This window comes from Gracilinanus agilis, chromosome 1, assembly GCF_016433145.1.
Source record: "Gracilinanus agilis isolate LMUSP501 chromosome 1, AgileGrace, whole genome shotgun sequence".
NCBI classification, from domain to species: Eukaryota; Metazoa; Chordata; class Mammalia; order Didelphimorphia; family Didelphidae; genus Gracilinanus; species Gracilinanus agilis.
The window spans coordinates 722,522,774-722,531,360 of NC_058130.1; the positions used below are offsets into that span (position 1 = coordinate 722,522,774).

At 36.3% G+C, this 8,587-nt stretch overlaps 1 pseudogene; it reads left to right on the forward strand.

Moving 5' to 3' along the window:
• Positions 1–8,587, forward strand: part of LOC123256754 — a 44,298-nt pseudogene that overhangs the window by 22,889 nt on the left and 12,822 nt on the right.

An 8,587-nucleotide genomic window follows, 5' to 3' on the forward strand; every position in this document is an offset into this window, starting at 1 on the left:
AAGGTGGGCAACGGGGATCAAGTGACTTGCCCAGGGTCACACAGCTGGGAAGTGTCTGAGGCTGGATTTGAACCTAGGACCTCCTGTCTCTAGGCCTGACTCTCAATCCACTGAGCTACCCAGCTGCCCCCCACATAACTTTTATATATGCCATATTATCCTCAAAGTGTGTAATTTGTCAACACTTATGGCTGCTGTTTTTTTTTTTGCATTAATAGATGGAGTTTCCTCATCAGGAAGCTCCCAAATCTGATGAAATTTCAGGAATCTAAAGTACTGTAACCCAGAAACCTTCATATTCATAAATGCAATCTTTTGAACCAATTGATTACATTTGAAGTGGGTAAATAAACACAAATATATCATCTATACTATTCCTCATAACACATTAAACTCACAATTCTCTACTAATTTCTGATTTTTCTACTCTTTTATATTTATTTTTTCTATTTAGAATATTTTTCTATGGTTACATGATTCACATTTTTTCCCTCCCCTTTTCACATCCCTCTCCTGAAGCTGACCAGAAATTTCACTGGTTTATACATGTATCATTGTTCAAAACCTATTTCCATATCATTCAAATTTTAATAGAATGTGATGTTTTAAAGCCCAAATTCCAATCAAAACCCCATCAAATCACGTGATCAAACACAAGATTTTCTTCCCTATTTCTACTTCCACAGTTCTTTCTCTGAATATGGATAGTGTACTTTTCCATAAATTCCTTGAGATTTTCCTGGATCATTGTACTGCTACTTGTAGAAAAGTCATTACATTCAACTGTGCCACAGTGTTTCAGTTTTTGTGTACAATGATCTCCTGTTCTGCTGATTTCACTTGGCATCAATTCCTTGAGATCTTTCCAGTTCATACAGAAATTGAAGTGAGGTAAACTAAGTCATTGTCCAGAAAGCCTGTTTTTCCCTGGGGAAAAGTAAAATTCAGAAATGAATTTTCCATAAAGGTCAAAATAACATTCACATGAGAAAATGACCCCCTTTACAGCCTCATAGTCCAGGATAAGAGATACAGTGGAAAAGTCCCAAATCCCAGCTATTGACCAAAAATAGCTTCCAGACTGATGATAAGGGTTGCTGCTGGTTCTCCAAGGTTATGTATCATTTATGAACATATTATTTGTATCTTGAATTCTATAAAAACTGTGTTATAATTTTAGTTCAGGGTAGCCTTCACTAGGAAGCCTTCACCTGGCCATCTAGGTATGTTTATTAATTAATAAACAAATATAGGTTCCACTAATTTAAAATTCTGGGTGTCTTGACTCATTTTCTGATGTACTCTACTTCAAAATCCCCCAGTTCATCATTCCTTACAGCCCAATAGTATTCCATCACTATCAGATATGGATTTTATTTCATCATGTATGTAGAACACATTCCTTGTTTCTATAGATTTGGAGTTCTTTACCTAGAAAAATGTTCTAAAAATAAGGTCATAGGAATGATCCAAAAAGACCTTGACAGGTTAGAGCATTGCAATGAATAATTGAAAGAGTGTAAATTCAATAGCAATATATTTAAAGTCTCATAATTGATCTACTTTCACAAATAAAGGAAGGAAATGGCATAGTTAAATAACCTATCATTCAATAAACATATATTAAGTATACTTACTATCTGCCAAGTACCGTATTAAATTCTTGCAATACTAAAAGACAAACAAGAGAGACAAAGAAAGAGAGAAAGACAGAGAGAGACAGAATGTTTCTATCTTGAAGAAAGTCAAATTGTAATAGGTGGGAGACCAAAGGGAAACAAATAAAAACAAGTAAGTTATAAAAAGGATAAAGTGAAAAAATAGGAAGGAAGGAATAGAAAGAGGGCACTTGAATTAAGACGTGTAGGGAAAAGCTTCCTGTAAAAGAAAGGATTGTAGTTGAGACTTCAATCAGGGAATCTAATAAATGGAGATGGTGAAAGAGAGCATTTCAAGTATTGGGCACAGAGAAAATTACTGGAGTCAAGAGAGGAAATGTCTAGTGAGAAGAACAACAAGGATGTCATTTTCAATACATGGAACATTGTTGTGAAGAGTAAAAGTCTGAAAAGATTGGACCCCTGCCTCTGTGGCAGGGAAGCTGGGGATCCTAAGGTGCTGGCTGCACTGGGAGTCAGTATCAGGGCATCAGAAATGTAACTGATTCCTACAAAAATTACTTTAGAGGCTAAATGGACAATTGACTAAAAGGAGGAGAGTGTTGTGGCAGGTACACCCACCAGAAAGTTATGAAGATTGGATTAACCCAAGTGTAAAGTAATGAGGCTGTGCCAGTATCAGAAGACAGAAGGGGAGAATATTTGAACCATGTTGCAAAGATAAAATCAACAGATTTTGGCATTAGATTAATAAAGTAGATAAGAGATAATGAGGAGTCAAAGATGAAATAGAAACAATGAACCTGGGGGATGTAAGTAACACTGTGGGTTCGAGAAGTTAATTTCTATTCGTTCCAACTAAAAATTAGGTTTTAGCAGACCTCCAAATAACGCTACACAACTTAAAAATACCTCAGAATAGGTCTAGTATCTTTCATATAACTTACTAGGTTGTATTTGGAGGGAAGGTCTTCCCTCAGACACCACCCAGTGATGAGAATTTCTTTTCTGTTTCAGCTCCACTCCTTCCTGAAGAACATCCAATTTAACAATACTGCTGGTGATCAAGTATTTGTGGATGAGAATAGAAACTCTGAGGCTCAATATGCCATTATGAACTATGTGATCTTTCCTAATGATACTGATAGTCTGGTGAAAGTGGGGCAGTTTAAGCCCAAGGCTCCAGTTGGTCAAGAATTCACAATTTGTGAAGATGCCATAGTGTGGGGCTGGTGGGATTCAAAGGTCAGAGACATTTTAAATTTTAAATTTATACTTCTAACTAAGGGGGAAATTCTTGCAGTATTTGGTTTACTCTACATTACATATATTTATGAGCACTAGCAATCTGAGTACTTTAAAAATAAGATTATGCATCTAGATAGTAAAAAAAATTTCACAAGTTTTCAAGAAAATTTCCTGTCTTATAGACAGGAGGAATCTGGTGCTCAGGAAGGTTTAGGGATTTACTCAAGCTCACATAGGCAATCAGTATCCTAGGTAGTATTTATTGTTGTTCAGTTGTTCAGTTATTCAGTTTTCTTGGCAAAAGTACTAGAATGGCTGGCCATTTCTTTAGTTAATGTATCCTGAATTTACAAATGAGGAACTGAAGAAAATCAGAGTTAAATGACAAGGTAATAAGTGTTGAGTTTGAGTCAAATCTTCCTAATTCCAGACCTGGTATTCTAACCATTATACTTAAGTTGCTAGGAAGGTGAAAGAGAATGAGAGAGAGAGAAAGCATATATACATACAAGTATATACATATCTCTAATTTTTGAAAGAGCAAAAACTAGCCTTCTCTCAGTCTCACTTAAACTCTATTTTTTCTCAAATGAGAATGAAATAAAAAAGCAAACAGCTCAACAATAACTATTACCAAAAAAACATATTGTCTTATTTTATATACTGGGCCCTTTATCTCTCTATCAGAAAGTGGTTAGTACATTTTATCCCTAACTCAATGTATCTGTGGTTGGTTATAAGGCTACTATTCAGTGTTTCAGTGTTTTTAATTCTTTAAAAGATGTTTTATATATGTATGTGTGTGTGTGTGTGTGTGTGTGTGTGTATCATAATTTGTTCAGCCATTTTTCAACCTATGGGCATCATTTTGGATTCTCCCTCTTTGTCACATCAAAAAGAACTATATAGATGGTCGAGAAAAGGCAGGGAACTGTCTGATTTCTTTCAAATTCCCCTATACTTTAAGCTTTTAAATTACAACTAAAATGAACTCTAGAGAAGCAAAATCCACAAAAGGACAGGGTAAAACAACTTTCCTACATCGGAGAACTGTAGATTTTAAAAATTAATATCCAGTATCTCCAAGTATAATATTTATAAAGCTTATTAATAAAAACTAAAGTAAGAAAGCTAGCTAACAGGGACCACAGGGGAGTATGTATAAATGGAGATTTTGGACCCTTGGACTTCATCCTCCAGAAGACCCTTAGTATTTCCAAAAATTCCTTTTAATCTCTCCATCACATTGCATGGTCACGTTTGTATAAGTTCTGAGGCTCCACCTCTTTCTCTCTCTTCTTCTCTGCAACCAGACAATAATAACATAGTCCCCACTGAGGAGGATAAGAACAAACAGAGGGATCACTCAGGGATGCATGGCTGAGTTATGAGGTATATGAATCAATTTATAAAAGAATTAAAAAAATAAAAAAACTAAATAAAAGAGAAAAATAACTTATGAATGGAATATAAAATATCAAAACCTTACATCTAAAAAATCTAAGTAAAGGAAAAACAAACTTATAGTAGGTCCTTGAATCAGGGCCCAATTAAAGTGATTTATGTAATTATGCGCTTACTCAATCAGTAGCCAGGACTACATACAGAAAGTTTTCCATTCTTATAAAAGACAGAAAAGGGACTAGAATATAGGATCCAGCATGGCAGCCAAAGTGAGATGCTTGCTAGGGTTCAGAGGAAGTCCAGCTGTAACCTCAAACCCCAAACAAATTCAAGTCCTCATCTTGGCTCAAAATTTCATCAATCTCACTGGGATTGGTTGGTCTCTTTGACCTTGTGCTCAATAAGCACTATGCAGGTTACCTTTGTGCTTCTTTTGGTACTGTGCAGTGGATCTTTTTGTATTCCATTCTCCTGGAATCAGACAGAATCATCAAGCAAAGTCCCATAATTTTTAAACAATCAGTGGCATGATTTTTATAGTTTAAACCTTTTCGGGTATGCATTAATATTAGAACAAATGTATTTTAAACTTATATTACTATAAAATAAAAAAATATTAATATTAATTATATGTATTTCAAAGTATTCAAATACTATATTGCAAATACAAGGAAAAACAATAATAAAATGTTTTAAAAATAAAAAAATATATGGCTTAGAATCAGTGATGCACTATGTCAGAGAAGGAGAGGCAGAATACAAAAGTTTCTCACCTAAAAATGAGGTCCATTTCCTTTATAAACTTGGTTGTGAACCACTCTGTGAGTGCAAATGATTTTCACAAAATAACAGATTTATAAAAACAGTAGTACAGTAGATAATGCACATTTAAAGAAAGTACCAAAATCCCCAAAATTCACAATAGCCCAGTCAATGACAATAGCAAATAAACCCATTATGATAGAATTCATATGAGTTTCTATACAGCCACTTGCTGTGTGATATCGAAAAAAAAACCCTATGAACAGATGGATACTACACATATAGGAAATCTTTCAACCTTTGCAAAGATATTTTTTTAAGTCTATTACTGCCAGTTTTCAAAATTTGGCAGAAAGGTCTAGAAAAAAAACAGAAACCTTTGTACTGTAGATGAAAACCTATTTTGGGTATATAACATCACCAAGAAATCTAGATTGTTCTGGTGGAAGTAAATTAAACTGAAGAGTTAAAATATCATGCCTGCCAGAGCTCCTTTTGACTTCCTGCTTTATATATATGTATATATACTTTTAGTAGGAACTTCTATTTGGTTCTCTACCTTTTAATACAACTTTCTTTATAATATGTATATAAAAAAAATCATCCATTCAGAAGGCACCTAGACATCCAAAGTCATTTCTAAAGATTCCTTAAAATTATAATTTAAATTGTTAAGTCATTATATTCTCCAAGGTTATATACAGGTTGTAACCAGTTTTTTTTTTTGATGGAGTCCATCCATCATCATAAATGTGACAATTAACAAAGACAAAATGAAAGAAAAGGCTGTATAAGCAACATATGACCTCAGTGAATCAGTTGGACTTACGGCTGTTATAATGATATTTTGTTCAATACAGTTAAAACAGAAATGTTCAAAATAAAGAATCATGTAACAGAATAGTACCACTTAGATGAATAATATATAAACTTTAAAAATTTTAATCTTAGAGAAATCAGGAAATGTTATAATATAAGTGCAGTCAAAAACCTTTTTACAATCCCAATAGACTTGTTCATTATTAAGGAGGGGAGAATCTAAAAATGACTACCATCAATAAAACAATGGAGTCTGAAAAGGTTTAAAATTCACCTCCAAATCTCAGTAAGGTTCCATCCTCTCCCCCATATTTATCATCCATTTGCATTTCTTTTGTCAGCCATCTGAACTTCCTGATAGAACCACTCAGCAGAATCTCCACTCTGCATGTTGCCAGTATTTAAGACTTTCAAAGCTTTGTCAGAATATTTCAGTTTGCTCAGTAATTTAAGCAGCCTAGTTTATTGCATATTCTTGAAGAGAAACAAACAGATTGGGAAATAGCCAATGAAAATACAAACTGCTGGTAAAAAATTCGGGCACAGCCAATATGCACTAGTTAGTTCTATGAAATGTAGAGTTTCAAGCATGCTTTGGAATAACATTTTATCCTCAAAAGCAACTTAATGGAGTTGTTTAAAGAGTAAACACAAGAAAAAGGCAAAACCTTGCTGGAGAACAATAGGGTATTTGCATATGAAGGACTGGCTTCCCTTGGTCAGGAAAAGGCAGAGACAAAGTCACCAAAATTTCTACCTCAAATTCACTGATTTTGGGCTTTCTGTCCACCGGGTGAAAAAACTTCAATTTTAGAGTCTTAATCAGGAGCTCAGAGTCAGCTTTCTTAAAATTTTTTTTGTTTGCAAAGTAGAAGGAGGTAGAGCTGAATAGCACAGTTTTGTTTTTTCCACACTGTGTTCCCCTTCTGAAGATTGCTAGGGCAGGCTAGAAAACCCAAGGAGGGTGGAGTTGGGGTAGGGGTCAAAAGGATTGGGGTAGAAAACATTTTTATATGTCACCTTCTGCCCAGAGACTCGAATCATGGATAGCAGTTGGAGGTGGCAGTGGAGGAGCTCTTAGACTTCCCAGCACACCTCAGTGGTAGGGTGGCCAGGGAGAGAGTGATGGCAGGAACAGCAGGCAGGCAGGGCAGAAGTGAAGCTGAAATCAGTAGCAGCAGTGAAAGTAGGTGGTCTTCAGAATGGCAGAATTGCAGGCTTCTTTTATATGGATTCCTGCCATGGTTATTCCTTGGCAGACATCACACTGAAATAGAAACTTGAACCAATGCCCTACTCTGAATTCATAATCTGAGCCACCATGTTGCTGTCTGTTATTGAACCTGCTCTTCTTTTAGTCCATCATATAGGGTCTGAGACCAGTACTTATCCCACAATGTCACCTTAAGGGCAGATATTCCCATTCCATTCCTCCACAGATCAGTGACTCAAGTAAGCACCTGTTCTCATCTAGGTGTCTTGGTATGAATCTGGGACCTCCTTGTTCCCTCTTTCAGAGTCTCAAATAGCATGATCCTTTCCCTAATATGAGTAGACCTGCTCGTCCATTATTTCGTGTCAATCTGGGCTGGAAAAATGGCTCTGACTTTTTCTTGGATTCATCCATGAGAATTTATTCTGATTCATTTCTAAATCTGTTTGTGGAGTTTGGTTTTACTCGGTTGTGCCATACTATTTCTTGCTCTTTAGTTATTTTGGTTTGTAAGGTTGAAACTTGCATATATGGCAGTTAGTGAACCACAACCCCTCTGGGCCGCTTCCTAGAAGGAGCTGCAGCAGTCCAGCTTAGCTACACACCAGAACCAGAGATACCCTGTTATCTAACTTAGCAGCTTGAGCAAGCATCCCTGAAAATCTATATAACTGCTGTAACCCTTTCCCCCGGGTGTGGCTCTTACTTTGGAGCAGCCCTAGTGTGCTGGTAATAAAGTGTCTCATGTGAACTTGCATTGCCTATGGGTTTCCATTCTTGGGTTCTGCGATTTCAGACCCTAACAGATTCTGACTAATAGTACACCTTAATATATTTATTCAGTAATAACTCCTCCTCCCATTCCATTTTACTTGTTTTATTCCTTTTGAAGAAAAATGTACTCATCATCTTTAACTTCTTATACCTATTTTACCATTTGACTCCCCCTCTTCAAGGTCCCATTGTGTTTAGTTTCCCTTGAGGCATGATAGCTGAGAGCTTCCCCAAAATAAATATACCTCTCTCAACAGGAATCCCTTCCCTCTTAGAGATATGTAAAAGGAAGGGACAAGAGAAGAGACAATTATTAAATATCTATTGTGTGCCTGATGGCTTATAAATATTATCTCATTTTATCCTTCCAATAGTCCTATGAAGTGTGATAATTAAATTAAATCTACCCTGCCCATCTTTAGATTTAATCACCAAAGGTGAAAGCATCTCCATTTAACCCACAACTTGTTTGGTCTGTAACCCGCCTTTGTTAAAATGAGTGACAGGGGGCAGCTGGGTAGCTCAGTGGAGTGAGAGTAAGGCCTAGAGACAGGAGGTCCTAGGTTCAAACCCGGCCTCAGACACTTCCCAGCTGTGTGACCCTGGGCAAGTCACTTGACCCCCATTGCCCACCCTTACCACTCTTCCACCTATGAGACAATACACCGAAGTTAAGGGTCTAAAAAAAAATGAGTGACAAAGGGGGGCAGCTGGGTAGCTCAGTGGATTGAGAGCCAGGCCTAGAGAC